Below are 14,649 nucleotides of genomic sequence, written 5' to 3'. Positions count from 1 at the left end.
TGAGAAATCAAATTTCTTAAGCCATTTTGTCAGTTATGTATATAAAAACCATTGTTGCTGTAAGAAGCAGGTATTTCATTAACTTTTTTTCTGATTATATCATTGTACATCATCAGTCTAAAAACGAGTTTTCTCATATGTTGTAAAATAGTTCATGGTATTTGAGTTTAACATGCCTTTAATCCAGATGTAGATGTTAAAATAGGAGTAATTTTGTGTTCAGAATAATGATCTTCTGAAAAGTGAAATTCCGGCAAAGAGTTCACTGTTTAAAGCTAGGAGCTGGTGGTCGTGTGGTCGAATAATGTCCCAGGCCAGGGCGCTCCCCTCTCAGATGGTTGGTCATGCTGTGTCCGGAAATCAGGAATCCTCAAGGAATCTTTATGTTGTAGTTGTACCAGTGCTTTGAACATAATTAAAGGCGTATTTGTTTTATTTTACCCATCTATAAATTGTGAGAGGTTTGGCTATCGGGAGTCTAGTGAGCTTATTGAACAACATAAGATGATAAATGTGTGTGTGCGTGCGTGTGTGTGTGAGGGGGAGGGAGAAATAATTGTGCTTTCCAACATATAATAAATTGCTTACTTTGATCACTAACTGTTAGGTAAATGCAAAGTCTTTTTTCTTTTTTTTTTTTTTGGAGACAGGTCTTCCCTCTGGCACCCAGGCTGGAGTGCAGTGGCCCAATCACAGCTTACTTTAGCCTTGACCTTGCTGGCTCAGGTGATCCTCCCACCTCGGCCTCCCAAAGTGCTGGAATTACAGGCATAAGCCACCGTGCCCAGCCGATATAAGACATATTTCTAACCAACTTTAAGATCTTAGGTTTTTTTCAGGATGGTTATAAGTGAAGGTAGAATTACAGGAAGACTGGTAAATATTCAGGATTCAGCTATGTTCCCTTACAATTTGTTAAGTGCATGATGGAAAAATAGTTGAACCGATGCAACAGCTGTCTCAGTTCTGGAAGTTAACTCAGAAATGGCAGAAAGCAGGGTCAGGCGTGGTGGCTCTCAGCACTTTGGGAGGCCAAGGTGGGAGAATGGCTGGAGCCCAGGATTTTAAGACCACCCTGGGCAACATAGTGAAACTCTGTCTCTGTGAAAAATATAAAAATTAGCTGGGCGTGACAGTGCACACCTGTAGTCTCAGTTACTCAGGAGGCTGAGTTGGGAGGATCACCTGAGCCCAGGAATTTGAGGCTACAGTGAGCTATGGTGGCACCACTATGCGCCAGCCTGGGTGGCAGAACAAGGCCTTGTCTCAAAAAAAAAAAAAAAAAAAATTGTAAAAATAAAGCAGTGGTAGAAAGCAGAATTTGACCTTTCAGTTACGGATGAGGAACGAAATGAGGAGAGGCCATTTTTTGTAAAAGAACCATCCAGCTGGACGCATTGGCTCACGCCTGTAATCCCAGCTCTTTGGGAGGCCAAGGTGGGCAGATCACCTGGGATCAGGAGTTCGAGACCAGCCTGGCCAACATGGTGAAACCCTGTCTCTACTAAAAGTACAAAAATTAGCCGGGCCTCGTGGCAGGCGCCTATAATCCCAGGTACTCAGGAGGCTGAGGCAGGAGAATCATTTGAACCCAGGAGGCGGAGGTTGCACTGAGCCGAGATCACGCCATTGCACTCCAGCCTGGGGGACAAGAACGAGACTTCATCTCGGAAAAAAAAAAAAAAAAAAACATCCAAAAATTGCTCAGAGGTCAAGAATTTCAGAAGAAAATACAAAAACTTTGGCTGAAGATTTAACTAGTGCTATAGAACGCTTAAGAAGTGTAGTTCTAGCACTTTTCCAACTCATATTTGTATCAAATACCAGGAAAAATAGTTACCATCATTTATCATCTAGATTCCTGGCCCCTCTTTACTGTTTTGTCATTTTGTTTCACAAGTAGTTTACAGAAGTAAAAATAAAGCAATAATTTAAAACAACTTCATTAGAAATTTGCTCCAACCTCTTTGCATCAACTAAGTTTTGGCACGCAAACATTAGAAGTGTCTTCTTAAGGAAGTGGATGGTCCAGGTTCCTTTGAAGTGGGATCATTCAAGTGAGTGGACAGCTGATTGAGACCACTGTGTCCCCTTTTCGTCCCTCACTTCCTCTTGATTCTGAGAAGACTGATCCTAGGGTATTGTCAAATGAAGACTTGTGTGAAATTTATTTTCATGTCAGTTTTGCCATCATTGGCTATGAGTACGCTCTCTCTGCATTCATCTTGTGACTCATCTGATGATCTTGAAAAGCCAACACTGTGATTTTTCTTTGCTACTTTGGGAGGAAATGGAAATGTTCTCAGTGAATCATCTTGTTGAGAGCAGGCTAGTCTGGGCACTGTGGCTCATTCCCAGCATTTTGGGGTGGTGAGTTGGGAGGATTGCTTGAGCCCAGGAGTTTGAGGCCAGCCTTGGAACATAATGAACATAGAGACCCTGTCTCTACAAAAAAATAAAAAATAAGCTGGGCACAGTGTCACACGCCTGTAGTTCTGGCTACGCAGGTGACTGAGGCAGGAGGATCGCTTGAGCCCAGAAGGTCAAGGTTGCAGTGAACTGTGATTGCACCACTGCACGCCAGCCTGGGTGACAGAGCGAGACCTCGTTTCAAAAAATTAATTAAATTTTTTTTGAAAGTAGAGTTCATGGCTGGGCACAGTGGCTTGCTCCTGTAATCCCAGCACTTTGGGAGGCCGAGGTGGGCAGATCACAAGGTCAAGAGATCAAGACCATCCTGGCCAACATGGTGAAACCACGTCTCTACTAAAAATACAAAAATTGGCCGGGCGCGGTGGCTCAAGCTTGTAATCCCAGCACTTTGGGAGGCCGAGACGGGCGGATCACGAGGTGGGGAGATCGAGACCATCCTGGCTAACACGGTGAAACCCCGTCTCTACTAAAAAATACAAAAAAAAAACTAGCCGGGCGAGGTGGCGGGCGCCTGTAGTCCCAGCTACTCCGGAGGCTGAGGCAGGAGAATGGCGTGAACCCGGGAGGCGGAGCTTGCAGTGAGCTGAGATCCGGCCACAGCACTCCAGCCTGGGCGACAGAGCGAGACTCCGTCTCAAAAAAAAAAAACAAAAAACAAAAAACAAAAAATACAAAAATTAGCTGGGCCTGGTGGCACGTGCCTGTAGTCCCAGCTACTCAGGAGGCTGAGGCAGGAGAATCGCTTGAACCTGGGAGTTGGAGGTTGCAGTAAACCGAGATCGCGCCACTGTACTCCAGTCTGGCAACAGAGTGAGCCTCCATCTCAAAAAAAGAAAAATAATATTCTATAAAAATATATTATAGGCCGGGCGTGGTGGCTTACACCTGTAATCCCAGCACTTTGGGAGGCCGAGGCGGGCGGATCACGAGGTAAGGAGATCGAGACCATCTTGGCTAAGATGGTGAAACCCCGTCTCTACTAAAAATACAAAAAATTAGCCGGGCGTGGTGATGGACACCTGTAGTCCCAGCTACTCGGGAGGCTGAGGCAGGAGAATGATGTTAGCTCGGGAGGCGGAGCTTACAGTAAGCCAAGATCACACCGCTGCACTCCAGCCTGGGCGACAGAGCGAGACTCCGTCTCAAAAAAAATAAATAAATAAAAATTTAGAACTTGAGAATTGTTAATGCAGAAGGTTCACTTTCTGAACAGGTGGAAATGAGCTCTCCTTGTTAAATGAAGTCAGCATAGGCCTGCAAGTAGGGGAGCTGGGAAAGGCCTGAGGCTGCAGCCCTGGACCTTGCTTTAAATGCTTCTTTCTGGCCCTCCCCTTAGCTGGAGGACCGAGATGGAGAGAAGAGAGAGGACTTGGAACAACTGCAGCAGAAGCAAGTCAGTGACCACCCTCCAGAACAGCGTGGGATCTTCACAGTCAGTGACCCCCGTCAAGAACAGCGTGGGATGTTCACAGTCAGTGACCGCCATCCAGAACAGCGTGAGATCTTCACAGTCAGTGACCGCCATCCAGAACAGCGTGAGGTCTTCACAGTCAGTGACCGCCATCCAGAACAGCATGGGATGTTCACAGTCAGTGACCACCCTCCAGAACAGTGTGAGATCTTCACATTCAGTGACCCCCATCCAGAACAGCGTGAGATCATCGCAGTCAGTGACCACCATCCAGAACAGTGTGGGATGTTCACAGTCAGTGACCACCCTCCACAACAGCCTGGGTTCTTCACAGTCAGTGACCCCCATCCAGAACAGCCTGGGTTCTTCACAGTCAGTGACCCCCATCCAGAACAGCCTGGGTTCTTCACAGTCAGTGACCCCCATCCAGAACAGCGTGAGGTCATCACAAAGGTATTCTTCAAGTTCTCTGTTAAGGTGTATTCTTTGTCAAAGGATTTCTTTATGTTGTAGAAATCCAAACCAGTGAGAGGACCTTCCATCTCTTCAGGGCCTCTCTTTAAAAGTAGAAACTGAAAACAGAGAGAGCTGGAGGCAGAGGCTTACCCTGTAGGCCCCACGTGCTGCTGCCTGCACATTCTTAGTGTTGCCTGTGGATGGAAAGCCTCTCTTCAGACCTCAAATCTGCCTTCCTTGTGATCTTCCTTTTTTGTTTTTCCCATGGGACATTGAAGAGAAGCCACCCTTCATAAGTTTGAGGAATTTCACGTATTGCCTTTATTCTAGTTACCCTTGTCGATGGACTCACCTGGCTGTTCAGCATTTTTCTTAGGCCTGGCACCTCAGGTTTCACATCAGTCACGTGACTGGAAGTCCCATGCCAGTTGAGAGCCTGGCAGGGCAGGGAGGCTGTGCCTGTTGAGAGCCTGGCAGGGCAGGGAGGCTGTGGTCAGTCTACATGTCCCTGGTTTCTGCCACGTGCCTGGTGGGATGAATTCCATACATGTTGAGTTGATTACCTTTATTTTATCGACATGTTTTTTGTTAGCATTTGGAAGAAAACATTAAGTTTGGAATTGACTAATTTTAAAGTGTTATGTTAAAAGCCTATATTTTAGGCTGGACATGGTGGCTCATGCCTGTAATCCTAGCACTTTGGGACGCCAAAGTAGGTGGATCATGAGGTCAGGAATTTGAGACCAGCCTGGCCAATATGGTGAAACCCCGTCTCTACTAAAAATACAAAAATTAGGGTGTCACTGCACTCTAGCCCGGGAGACAGACCGAGATTCTGTCTCGAAAAAACAAAAAACAGAAAGCCTATATTTTAGCCATTTGATTCTAGCTAAACTCAGTTCACACTGTTTTAGGCAGGTTTGGTTGTTTTTTGCTTTTTGGTTTTTTTTTTTTTTTTTTTTTTGAGACAGAGTCTTGCTCTGTTGCCCAGGCTAGAGTGCAGTGGTGCGATCTTGGCTCACTGTAACCTCCACCTCCTGGGTTCAAGCAATTCTCCTGCCTCAGCCTCCCGAGTAGCTGTGACTATAAGGACCCACCACCACGCCTAGCTAATTTTTGTATTTTTAGTAGAGACAGGGTTTCCCCACGTTGGCCAGGCTGGTCCTGACCTCAAGTGATCCGCTCGTCTCAGCCTCCTGAAGTGTTGGGATTACAGGCGTAAGCCACTGCACCTGGCCGGCAAATTTGTTTGTTTTTTGAGATGGAGTTCCGCTCTTCTTGCCCAGGCTGGAGTGCAGTGGCATGATGTCAGCTCACTGCAGCCTCCACCTCCCAGGTTCAAGCGATTCTTCTGCCTCAGCCTCCTGAGTAGCTGGGATTACAAGCGCCTGCCACCACACTGGCTAATTTTTACGTTTTTAGTAGAGAATGGGTTTCATCATGTTGGTCAGGCTGGTCTCGAACTCCTGACCTCAGGTGATCCTCCTGCCTTGGCCTCCCCAAGTGCTGGAATTACAGGTGTGAGCCACCATGCCGGCCAAGTTTGGTTTTTAATCTGCATTATTGCAGGAAAGATCTAACTCATAGGCGGGGCCTGGAAGAACAGTCTCTGGTGGGTTCTATAAAACCCACTCTTCATTCATTTATTCACTCTTTGGGACCAGGTCTCATTCTGCCACCTGGGCTGGAGTGTGGTGGGGCCGTCACAGCTTAGTGTAGCCTCAACATTATTTTGATGCTTAAATTGTTGCCGCTCTGTCCATGGGGAGTCTCTTCAGGTGGCCCCTGTGTCATGTGTTTGAAGCACATTCTGGCTTTCTGACACTGCAAGTTGGTGCCGCAGGCTCATCGTGTGGGCCCTGTCTCCGTTCTGAGTCCGCTGTTTCTCCAAGGAGTCTTGGTGCCTTTTACTGGATTGTGGTGTTGAGACCAAGACCTGGGCACTCGGTGTGCTCACTGCTACTGGGATGTTGCTGCTGCTTCTGGGCTCTCTCCGTGGATGGAGTGAGAAAGGGTGTGCCTGGGAGCTAGTCTGTGTGTACTTATGTTCATCTGTATTTATAGACGCATATATTAAAATAAATAGGAGTACACACTGATACCTCAGAGCCTAATCCAGCACCACAGGGTTCACTCTGCCCTCCCCCCTGGTTTATCTGCAGTTTCCTTCTCAGACAGTGAGAAGCCTGGCTCTCACTTCTGCCATTTATTTACTTAAAAAATAAATAAATAAATAAATTGGAAGGTTTTTTTTTTTTTTTTTGATGGTTTTGCTCTGTTGCCCAGGCTGGAGTGCAGTGGCGGGAGCTTGGCTTGCTGCAGCCTCTGCCTCCCAGGCTCAAGTGATTCTCCTGCCTTGGCCTCCCTAGTAGCAGCGATTACAAGCACCACCACCATGCCTGGCTAATTTTTGCATTTTTTAGTGGAGATAGGTTTTCACCATATTGGTCAGGCTGGTCTCTAACTCCTGACCTCAGGTGATCCTCCCGCCTCAACCTCCCAAAGTGCTGGAATTACAGGTGTGGGCCACCACGTCCGACCCCATTTATTTACGTATTTGCTCAACTCTCCTGTAAGTGTATAATAGTTTCAGAATTAGCAACCCACATCATGTAAGAAACAAATTTACTAAGTGGAGTTCAGTGTTTCTTTACATCTCCTTTGGTCTCCATTTTCAGTTTCCAGTCAAAACTGTTTTCCGAGGTGACTCAGGTCACTCCTCTCTTCCCCAGCCCCTCACTAAGATTGTGTCTTCATGGGTGAGTATGTAGTCAGGTTCATTGGTCACTGGCTACTTCCTATCCTGGGATCCCATACCATACTGGTCAATTTTTAAAAATTGCATACTGTGTTGTTTTGTTTTGTTTTGTTTTGTTTTTTTGAGGCGGAGTTTCGCTCTTGTTGCCCATGCTGGAGTGCGATGGTCCGATCTCGGCTCATCGCAACCTCCACTTCCCGGATTCAAGCGATTTTCCTGCCTCAGCCTCCCGAGTAGCTGGGATTACAGGCGTGCACCACCATGCCCAGCTAATTTTGTGTTTTTAGTCGAGACAGGGTTTCACCATGTTGGTCAGGCTGGTCTTGACCTCCCGACCTCAGGTGATCTGCCCCGTCCTCGGCCTCCCAAAGTGCTGGGATTACAGGCGTGAGCCACTGCATGCGGCCTGCATACTGTTTTTTTTGAGACAATGTCTTGCTCTGTTGCCCAGGCTGGAGTGTAGCGGTACAATCTCGGCTTACCACAGCCTTGAACTCCTGAGCTTAGGCAATCCTCCCACCTCAGCCTCCCAAGTATCTGGGACAAAGGCACGTTCCACCACATCTGGCTAAGTTTTGTTGTTTTTATTTTTTTGTAGAGACAGGGTCTCACTATGTTGACAGGATTGGTCTTGAACTCTTGGGCTCAAGTGATCCTCCTGCCTTGGCCTCCAAAAGTGCTGAGATTATAGGTGTGAGCCACCTTCCCCACCCTAGAAATTGCATGCTTTTAAGTTCATTCTTTGTGACGCACAATTGTGTAGAGTCGTATCCACCACCCAGTTACCCTCCAGAACAACCCCAGCCCCCAAGAGGGCCTGTATCCTCTTTCCAAACAGCTGCTCCCTCCTTCCCCAGCCTCTGGTAACCACTGGTCTGTTTTTTGTTCTATGGTTTTGCCTTTTCCAGAATGTTCTACAGACGGAATTCTATAATATGTAGAATTAGGCCGGGCGTGGTGGCTCATGCCTGTAATCCCAGCACTTTTGGAGGCCTTTTGAGTTCAGCTTTTTAAATCACTTAGCAAAATGAGTTTAAGATTCATCCAAGTTTTAGATTGATCAGTAGCTCATTCCTTTTTGATGCTGGATTTGTTTATCCACTCACCTGGTGAAGGATGTCTTACTTGCTTCCAGCTTTTTTGTGAATATGAATAATGAATTTGTCTTTTTTTGTTTTTGAGACGGAGTTTCGCTCTTGGGCTCTTGTCACCCAGGCTGGAGTGGTGATCTCGCCTCACTACAATCCCTGCCTCCTGGGCTCAAGCGATTCTCCCGCCTCAGCCTCCCGAGTACCTGGGATTACAGGTGCATGCCGCTACCACTCGGCTAATTTTCATATTTCTAGTAGAGATGGGGTTTCGCCATGTTGGCCAGGCTGGTTTTGAACTCCCGAACTCGAATGATCTACCCGCCTCGGCCTCCCAAAGTACTGGGATTACAGGTGTGAGCTATCGCACCCGACCTAATTTTTGTATTTTTAGTAGAGACAGGTTTTACCACGTTGACCAGGCTGATCTCGAACTCCTGACCTCAGGTGATCTGCTCACCTCAACCTGCCAAAGTGCTGGGATTACTGGTGTGAGCAACTGCACCTGGCCTATTTTTATTTCCCTGGCCTATTTTTATTTCCCTTCTTGAAAGTCTGGCTGGTGTAGACATATAGTTGGCAGTTGGTGTCTTACCTGCCGGTGGTTTCCCTCTGCCTCTCTAGCTTGTGTTCACTGCTGGGGCCGCCCTGAAGACTTTTGTCTTTGGTATTCTGCAGTTTTGATTTTTTGTGTTCTCTAGAGGGACAGAACTAAAAGGATAGATAGATATATAAAGGGGAGTTTATTAAGGAGCATCGAGTCACATGATCACAAGGTGAGGCCCCACAGTGGGCCATCTACAGGCTGAGGAGCAAGGAAGCCAGTCTGAGTCGGAAAGCTGAAGAACTTGGAGTCTGATGTTCGAGGGCAGGAAGCATCCAGCACGGGAGAACGATGGAGGCTGGAGGGCTAACCAGTCTAGTCTAGTCCTTCCACGCTCTTCTGCCTGGTTTTATTTTGGCCACACTGGCAGCTGATTAGATGGTGGCAACCCAGACTGAGGGTGGATCTGCCTTTCCCAGTCCATTGACTCAAATGTTAATCTTCTTTTGCAACATGCTCACAGACACACCAAAGGACAATACTTTGTATCCTTCAATCCAATCGAGTTGACAATGTTAACTGTCACACTAGGTGTGGCTTTTTATGATGTCATTGATTCTACTTGGGATCTGGGGTTTTATTCAACGTGTGGATGATGATGCTCTCATCTGTTGCTTCTCCAATCCTAACCGGTATCTCCATGCGTCCCTTCTACCTGTTCTTTCTCTCCATTAAGTGTTTAGACTTCTCTTGCATACTGTGTTTGTCCGTTCTCGTGCTGCTAATAAAGGCATACCCAAGACTGGGTAATTTATGAAGGAAGAGAAGTTTAATGGACTCACAGTTCCACGTGGCTGGGGCGGCCTCACAATCATGGTGGAAGGCAAGGAGGACCAAGTCACATCTTAGGTGGATGGAGGAAAGCAAAGAGAGAGAACTTGTGCAGAGGAACTCCTCTTTATAAAACCATCAGATCTAGTGAGACTTATTCACTCTCAGGAGACTAGCACGGGAAAGACCTGCCCCCATGATTCAGTTACGTCCCACTGGGTCCCTCCCATGATACGTGGGAATTGTGGGAGCAGCAAGTCAAGATGAGATTTGGGTGGGGACACAGCCCAGCCATATCACATATGTATAGCTCAATGCACTTTTGTGCTTGCCTTCTTTTTGCTCTTGGCTGTAGGCTGGATAGTTTTATCTGGGTTATCTTCCAATTTTCCAAACCTGTGTTCATCTGTATATAATTTGCTGTTAAATGTGTCCGGAATTGTTAATTTTGTTCTTGCTGTTTTTAGTTCTGTTTGGATTCTTTAAAATTGGTTGTGTCATTCTGCATAATTTCTTGTTTCCTAGAGAGATTTTCAAACTATTTTAACTACGTCTTTTTTTGTAAGTGAATTGGTCTCTACTTTGGCCTGGTATTTAGAGGTGCAGTCAGCCTATCTACTTTGTTTTTTTTTGAGATGGAGTCTTGCTCTGTTGCCCAGACTGAAGTGCAATGGCGTGATCTCGGCCCACTGCAACCTTCACCTCCCAGGTTCAAGCGATTCTCCTGCCTCAGCCTCCCAGGTAGCTGGGATTGCAGGTGCTCGCCACCATGCCGGGCTAATTTTTTTATTTTTTTAAGTAGAGATGGGGTTTTGCCATGTTGGCCAGGCTGGTCGAACTCTTGAGACAAAGTATCTGTTGCCCAGGCTAGAGTGCAGTGGCACCATCTCAGCTCAGTGCAACCTCTGCCTCCCAGGTTCAAGCAATTCTCATGCCTCAGCCTCTTGAGTAGCTGGAATTACAGACGTGTGCCACCACAGCTGGCTAATTTTTGTATTTTTAGTAGAGGTGGGGTTTCCCCATATTGGCCAGGTTGGTCTTGAACTCCTGACCTCAAGAGATCTGCCTGCCTTGGCCTCCCAAAGTGCTGGGGTTACAGGCGTGAGTCACTGCGCCTTACCAGCCCGTCTGCTTTGAATGGAGTGTGTTGCTTGGGTTGATTTGGATCACTTTTATTATTTTGGGCCTGCCGTGGGTGCCACTTCTCAGGATCTTTTTTTGGTTCCTTGAATGTTTTCTGTTTTCCATATGCCCGTTATTCCGCTTGGAGTAGCACATTGTATGGTCCTTTTTAGTGGGGTGTTTGTGTTACTTTTGTGAGAAGTCTGTGTTCTGGCTCGTGGGAGTCCCTTCAAGTTGAGTGCCACATTTTCATCTGATCAGTCTTCCAAAAATATCCCTTTCCCTAGACATGTTTTAGTTTTAATTTTATTTTTTATTTTATTTTTCTCACATCTAGTAAGGCAGAGAATATTTTTAAATTTTTTTGTAGAGATGGGCTCTCACTCCTGGTCTCAAGCCATCCTCCTGCCTCGGCCTCCCAAACTGCTGGGGTTGTAGGTATGAGCCTCCACACCTGGCCTCCTGGACATGTTTTGTTGTGTTTTTTAATTTTGAGACAGGGTCTTACCCTGTTGCCCATGTGCAGTACAGTGGCGCAGTGATGGCTACGGCAGCCTCGACCCCTGGGCTCCAGCAGTCTTTCTACTCAGCCTCCTGAGGAGCTGGGAAGACAGGCGTACGCCACCATGCTTAGCCAATTTTTAAATATTTTGTAGAGATGGAGTCTCTTTACATTCACCAGGCTGGTCTCAAACTTCTGGCCTCAAGTGATGCTCCCGCTTTAGATGCTTTTTGATTTTTTTTGAGATGGAGTCTCACTCTGTTGCCCAGGCTGGTGTGTGGTGGTGGGAATTCAGCTCATTGCAACCTCTGCCTCCCAGGTTCAAGTGATTCTCATGCCTCAGCCTCCTGAGGAGCTGGGATTACTGGCATGCACCACCATGCCCGACTGATTTTTTAATTTTTAGTAGAGATGGGGTTTTGCCTTGTTGGCCAGGCTGGAGTGCAATGGTGCAATCTTGGATCACTGCAACCTCTGCCTTCTAGGCTTAAGTGATTCTCCTGCCTCAGCCTCCTAAGTAGCTGGGATTATAGGCGTGCACCTCTGTGTCTGGCTAATTTTTGTATTTTTAGTAGAGATAGGGTTTCACCATGTTGGCCAGGCTGGTCTCGAACTCCTGACCTCAGGTGGTCCGCCCACCTCGGCCTCCCAACATACTGTGATTACAGGCGTGAGCCACTGTGCCTGGCCTCCATACTGTTTTTTATGTGGTTGTACTAGTTTACATTCCCACCAGCAGTGTAAAAGTTTTCCATTTTCACTGCATCCACGCCAGCCTGGATGTGTTTTTTATTTGTTTGTGTCATCAATTCTTTCTTCTTTTTTGAGATGGAGGTTCGCTCTTATCACCCAGGCTGGAGTGCAATGGCACGATCTCGGCTCACTGCAGCCTCCGCCTTCCGGGTTCAAGTGATTCTCCTTCCTCAGCCTCCAGAGTAGCTGGGAATACAGACACGCGCCACCATGCCCAACTAATTTTTTTATTTTTAGTAGAGATGGGGTTTCACTGTGTTGGCCAGGATGGTCTCAATCTCTTGACCTTGTGATCTGCCCGCCTCAGCCTCCCAAAGTGCTGGAATTACAGGTGTGAGCCACCGCGCCCGGCCAGTGATTTCTTTCAGCAGTATTTTGTGGTTTCCCTTGTAGAGGTTTTTCTCCTCCTTGGTTGGATATATTCCTAAGTATTTTATTTTATTTTTTGCAGCTGTGGTAAAAGGTGTTGCGTTCTTCATTTGGTTCTCAGCTTGGTCCCTTTTGGAGTACAGCAGTGCTGCTGATTTGTGTACGTTGATTTTGCATCCTGAAACCGTACTGAATTCATTTATCAGATGTAGGAGCTTTTTGGATGAGTCTCCAGGGTTTTCTAGGTAAACGATCCTGTCATCGGCAGACAGTGACTGTTTTTCCTCTTTACCAACGTGGATGCCCTCTGTTTCTTCTCTTGTCTAATTTCTGTGGCTGGGACTCCAGAGCAGTGGTGAAAGTGAGCATCCTTGTCTTTTTCCAGTTCTAAAATGCCTTCAGCTTCTCCCTTTTCGGTATAATGTTGGCTGTGGGTTTGTCATGAATGACAGTGTCCCTTCTATGCCGATTATGCTGAGGGTTTTAATCATAAAGCGATCCTGGATTTTGTCGAATGCTTCTGCGTCTTATCGAGATGATCACATGATTTTTCTTTTTAATGCTGTTTATGTGGTGTATCACATTTGTTGACTTGTGTGTGTTAAACCCTGCATCCCTGGTATGAAACCCAGCTGTATTATCTTTTTGGTATGTTGTTGGATTCGGTTAGCTAGTATTTTGTTGAAGATTTTTGCATCTGTGTTCATCAGGGATATTGGTCTGTGTTTTCTTTTTTTGTTACGTCCTTTCCTGGTTTTGGTATTAGGGTGATACTGACTTCATGGAATGATTTGGGAAGGATTCTTTCTTTCTCTATCTTTTGAAATAGTTTCAGTAGGATTAGTACCAATTCTTCTTTGAATGTCTGATAGAATTCAGCTGTGAATCTCTCAGGTCCTGGACATTTTTTGTTGGCAGTTTTCAAATTACTGTTTCAGTCTTGCTACTTGTTACTGGTCTGTTCAGAGTTTGTTTCTTCCTGGTCTAATCTCAAAGGGGTGTATATTTCCAGGAATTTATCCATCGCCTCCAGGTTTTCTAGTTCGTGCACATAAAGGTGTTCATAGTAGCCTTGAATGATCTTTGGTATTTCTGTGGTATTGGTTGTAATGTCTCCCATTTAGTTTCTAGTTGAGCTTATTTGGATCTTCTCTCTTCCTTTCCTGGTTAATCTCACTAGTGATCTATCGGTTTTGTTTATCTTTTCAAAGGACCAACTTTTTGTTCCATTATCTTTTTAAGATGGAGTTTCGCTCTTGTTGCCCAGGCTGGAGTGCAATGGCGCGGTCTCAGCTCACTGCAACCTCCGCCTCCCAAGTTCAAGTGATTTTCCTGCCTCATCCTCCTGAGTAGCTGGGATTACAGTCATGCGCCACCACGCCCGGCTAATTTTGTATTTTTAGTAGAGACGGGGTTTCTCTATGTTGGTCAGGATGGTCTCGAACTCCCAACCTCAGGTAATCCGCCTGCCTCAGCCTCCCGAAGTGCTGGGGTTATAGGTGCGAGCCACTGCGCCCGGCTATCTTTTGTGTTTTTCGTATCTCATTTCATTCTGCTCTGATCCTGATTATTTGTTTTCTTCTGTTGGGTTTGGGTTTGGTTTGCTCTTGTTTCTCTGCTTCCTTGAGATGTGAGCTTAGATTGTCTATTTGTGCTCTTTCCAACTTTTTTTTTTTTTTGAGACTGAGTCTTACTCTGTCGCCCAGGCTGGAGTGCAGTGGTGCGATCTCGGCTCACTGCAGGCTCCACCAGGTCCGCCTCCCGGTTTCACACCATTCTCCTGCATCAACCTCCCGAATAGCTGGAACTACAGGCACCCGCCACCACACCCAGCTAATTTTTTTGTATTTTTAGTAGAGAGGGGGTTTCACCACGTTAGCCAGGATGGTCTCGATCTGACCTTGTGATCCACCCACCTCGGCCTCCCAAAGTGCTGGAAAGGTGTGAGCCACCACGCCCGGCCTGAGCTCCTGACATTGAAGGGAGATGCTGCTGCACTCATGTGGTGCCTACCCTGGGGACGAGTCCCCGTGCAGGCAGCGCCTGTGGAGCCCACCATGCCACCTTCTCTGTTTAGTTCCTCTGGGGGCCTTTCTAGCCTTCACAACTGTGTCAAACCTCTATCTCTCCACCCCTAGCCAGTTCCCCAGCTGGGGCAGAAAAATTTAGTTTGTGTCATTTTTTAGTCTGAAGTACTCTGTGAGCAGGTGGGTCACCTGGAGCCCAGAGAGGCGCCTGGCTGATGGGGAGGAAGCCAGAGAACGGTCGCTTCCACAGGCAGGGGAGACATCCCAGGTGCCAGTCGAGGGCCAGGAGCCTGCAGGGAGGGCCATGTGGACGGTGGGCTCAGGATCTGTGCCAAGGAGCCACCTGCAGCTTTTC

This window comes from Theropithecus gelada, chromosome 3, assembly GCF_003255815.1.
Source record: "Theropithecus gelada isolate Dixy chromosome 3, Tgel_1.0, whole genome shotgun sequence".
In the NCBI taxonomy this organism is placed as follows: Eukaryota; Metazoa; Chordata; class Mammalia; order Primates; family Cercopithecidae; genus Theropithecus; species Theropithecus gelada.
The sequence above is the reverse complement of the archived record's forward strand: the minus strand, read 5'-3'. Positions refer to the sequence as shown.